The sequence below is a fragment of the Bremia lactucae genome, linkage group LG13 (assembly GCF_004359215.1).
Source record: "Bremia lactucae strain SF5 linkage group LG13, whole genome shotgun sequence".
Classification (NCBI taxonomy): domain Eukaryota; phylum Oomycota; class Peronosporomycetes; order Peronosporales; family Peronosporaceae; genus Bremia; species Bremia lactucae.
In genome coordinates this window covers 2,272,230-2,276,493 of record NC_090622.1, presented here as the reverse complement: position 1 = coordinate 2,276,493, position 4,264 = coordinate 2,272,230, and positions in this window count along the sequence as shown.

The window sequence follows — 4,264 nt, the reverse complement described above, 5'->3', positions numbered from 1 at the left end:
CTCGGGGAGAATGGAACAGTCGCCTCATAGACGTCAGGCGGCTGACTATGAGCCTTCGAATGAGAGGGCTCATTCTGATAGACGACTTTCTGAGCCGTTGCTATCCAAGGATGACATCAAATATGTCATCCGACTCTAAATTAGATTTTACAATAATAGAGCTACGCAATTTTTGCGAGTTGATAGTCTATTTGGATCCGACGATGAGGCTGATCCCTCATCGCCAGTTCCGTCTCCCGTACGGTCACCTGCACGTGTTTCTGTGCAAGGTGATGACGATGGCGTAAGCCATCGTAAGAAAATTCTTGTGGTACCCCTGCTTCAGTGGGTACCACTCAAGGGAGTGATGACAGTAAAATGTATCATCTCGACCCTGAAAAGTAGCCGTGGCTTTTGCCAGAGCGGCTAATCAATTGCTTGTCTGGAGAAATTACTCGTCACAATAAATATCCTTAATTTATTGCGACATAGCTACATGGCCTTGATCCCAGCGCGAAGAAATTTCGCGCTGAGGAAGATGTTTATCTCGATGCGTTTCTAAGCATCGATGGTTTAGTGGCAACAATAAGCGAGATAAAGTCTCGCTTATGCAAGCCTGGAGCGCGTTCATTCGCAATGTCAAAGACATTGCCTGGCTTCAAAAACTTAACGCGAATCGCGTTAAATTTGAGAAACGAACTTCAACCGATGCAAAGTATAAATTGCATCGGTTGTCACGTGAGGCTGGGGGTCCATGCCTCACGTGTGGTGATCCTGTCCGTGTTGTGTAGACAACTCGAAGAGGGTAAAAGGGGATGTCTATTTCCCTTTCTTCGCCCTATGGAAGGGCACGCATCTCTATTGAGATGCGTACGCGATTGACGTTTTGCAATCGATTTACAAGCGCCAGGTGCGCGTGTTTTCCGATGGACCTTCTGATCCATCGGATGGATCTCGTCATACTTACGGACGAGGCCCTCAACGTCAACAACCAGCTGGGAACGAGGCTCCCAGCTGTTTTGCGAAGGTGGATAACCGCGCCAGCGAACCAGATAACTCGTTCGCTGCCCCTTCACACCACGATGGTTTAGAATACGTTTCACAAGGAAACGTTGACAACCGTGGAAATCCACCAATGGTTGTGGTGGAGGAGGAAAATTAGATCCGAACCGTATGCCAAATTTAGAGTCAAAGTTCGACAAACTCGACCGCTACCTTTATCTATTGGAGGAGGGTCTTGAACACGAGCGCAGTAATCGTCACTCGTTGGAGCAGACGGAGGCTCACCATCTCGAGCGGTTGGAAGACCGTTCGAAGAGTGCGTACTCCATGTTGGAGTACGAGCGGAAGTATCATGCTGTTCGCGATGAGCTGTCGTCAGCTCATCGTAGTTTCGAGGATATCCCGAACCGGCATGAGAAACTTCAGGTTCAACATGAGAACCTGGTACGCGATCACAAGAATCTTTTGGGGATTCTTGCAAGGGGTGGTCAAATCCGTCCTCGGAAGAAGCCGTGTACTGATGTACGGGCGGAGCTGATGCCCAAGTTTTGGCACGACTTGCCAAATTTGATTGAGCGAATGCGACTTGCATTTGCTCGTCGACGATGTGACGTGCCCTTATGGCATCGTCCAACTCGACAAACCATCTTAAAAGGGAGTCTTTTTCGATTCTCATATACTTAAAGATGCCAATCTTTAGGGTTTCGGGACGACGCGTGTGCGTCATCCCAGGTACAGAGGTCTGTACCTGTTGTAACCTCAACAGTTCTGCCTGTTGAGAGCCTTGCTGATTCAGCAAGGCTACCTTTCCTTCACCTCGTCAAGTTCATGTTGTATGAACTTGGCGACGGCTGAATGGAGGGCATCTCTATCCAAATTGGACAGCAATGCCAAGATTGCATCGTTTCTACGGTCGAACTAATTCGTTCAACCGCACTCCTTTCTATATCGCTTAGAAAGGAGTAGCTTTCACGGGAAACGTGATGCGTATACCCACTATCATCTAACATGTCCATATTAGATGTAGAAAATGTGGTCCTTGGACGGACTACAAAATGCTACCAGGTGTAACGGGGCACTACGACATGTACTGCTTCAGTACAAGTCCACTTCGCACTGCTTCAGTTGCGAGTGGTGCCTTACGTTATTTCACGTACACTAGTACGTGCAGAGGAAGACTTCTCTTTAAGGTAACTAGCCTAAAGAGGATAAAATGAAAACTGTATTAATATAATAAGTATCTCTTCTATCTATCTTGTAAATGCTACTTAATTATAATCTAATACTAAACATGCAATTGAATTCTTATCTTATCTTATCTGTATCTCTCTTTTGTTTATCTCTACAGCTGATTAGGCTGCGGAATAAATAGATATAATGGTCTATACCTATTTATGGATAAGAATTCTGAACATTACTATTAAAGTAATATCCTGCAAATAGTACCTACCTTTTGGATAATAAATAAATTAACAACCTTTAAGTGTTAATTTCATGTAACGATACACCCCGTTACAGATGACGCCCAGCGTCATCCGTGATGACGGCTAGCGTCATTCGTTACGCGAGGTATCTAGAAAGATACGCTCGCAATACATATAAAGTGTTATCTATAGAGATGGCACTATAATTGGTAAAAATAGGTATTTATATTTAATACGATTAAACATAAATCAGTATGAAAACTACTTCCTACTTGGTAAGTGCGCACGAGGAGCCGGATTACCGCTCCCGTGACGACACTTAACCAGAGTACTTAGTGTGTTGGGTGAGATCACTAACGCGCCCACCACACTTACCTCACTGCACGCAAGAGAAGTAGGTTAAACCGCTTCCTCGCTGTGCTAGGGTGTTTGTCTAAGTAGAGCATTGCCGCATTACGACGTGCACGCCTACACTTGGTAGCACTTTAAATCCTTCCCACGACCCGCATCTCTGCGCGTGTACGTGAGGATGAGCCTCAATATTAATTGGGCTCATTTTCCCCACCTCTCCGAACATCATCGGGAGGTGGCAGGGCTTATGGCGCAGGGACTCGGTGAACAAGCCCTGGCTAGGCTCCTGAGTAGTCCTCCTGAGCAACATGTTGCTCAGTTGGAGCAGTTTGAGGCATTCGTGCTCGGACAGCGGAGGGCCGCGTCCGAGGCACAGGACCATGCTGCAGCGGAATCCGTCACTCAGACTCAGGATGAGCTGAGGCATGAGCAGGCTCGGAGCGACACTCGCAACAGGACTGTTGAGATGCTCTCTGCCCGGCAGCATCAGCCGAGGCCCATTCGGATGGAATCGCCCAGTTCGATGGAACTGCAGCACACACGATCGTCCACTGGCTTTTAGCCGTGGAGCAATGCGCTTTCACGCTCTTCATCGAGGACGACAGCCGGATGGTGTCGTACGCCATGTCGCATCTGCGTGGTAAGGCCTCAGAGTGGGCTTACTCGGCGCTTATGGCGGACAGAAAGGCGTTCCCCTCATTGGCGATCTTTAAGGAAAGGATTCGCGCCATGTATCAGCCGCCGAACAACGAAGTGTTGCTTCAGGCGCGCTTCTTTGGGGCACGACAGGCGAAGCGATCTCTGCAAGAGAATGTGCAAGAGATGCGCTCGCTGTCGGCGTCCATAACCGTAGGTCCGATTCCGGAGCATGTTAAGGTGCCCACGTTTATGAACGGACTACAACATGCCCCATCGCGACAGGCCCTTTTCAGAAAGGTGCCGTCGATGATGGGGAAGGCAATCCAGATTGCCTTGGTTGAGGAGCAATCCTACAACAGTGCCACGGCGACAGCTTGGTATAAGCCGTCGGCCGAGAGGTCAGATGCCACTCCTATGGAGTTTGGCAATGCAGACGTAGTCTGTTATAAATGCGGCAAGCGCGGCTATATGCTGGCTCGCTGCTATGCCAGGGTCTCTGCTGGGGCGAAGACCCCCAGCAAGAGGACTCCCTACCCAAAGGGCGATGGCAAGAACCAGCTTGCGAGACGCATGAGTTCTGCATCGACCACTGAGGGGTCGGGAAATGCAGGAGCGCAGTAGGGGCGAGATGCCCTACTGGCGCGGACTCTGAAGCTACCCCTAAGTTCAGAGTTGTGGAACAAATGGGTAGCATAGTCCCTGAGGTCTCGAAATTTCGGACCTCAACCCTGCTGGTCTATAGCGCTCATGTAAGAGGCTATGACCACGTGATGACCTTCCTAGTGGATTCGGGTGCATCATAAAATTTTGTTAAACTCGGGGCTCTAAGAAAGAGACCGGCGATGTTTGAGTCGCTTTGCCAGGATGGC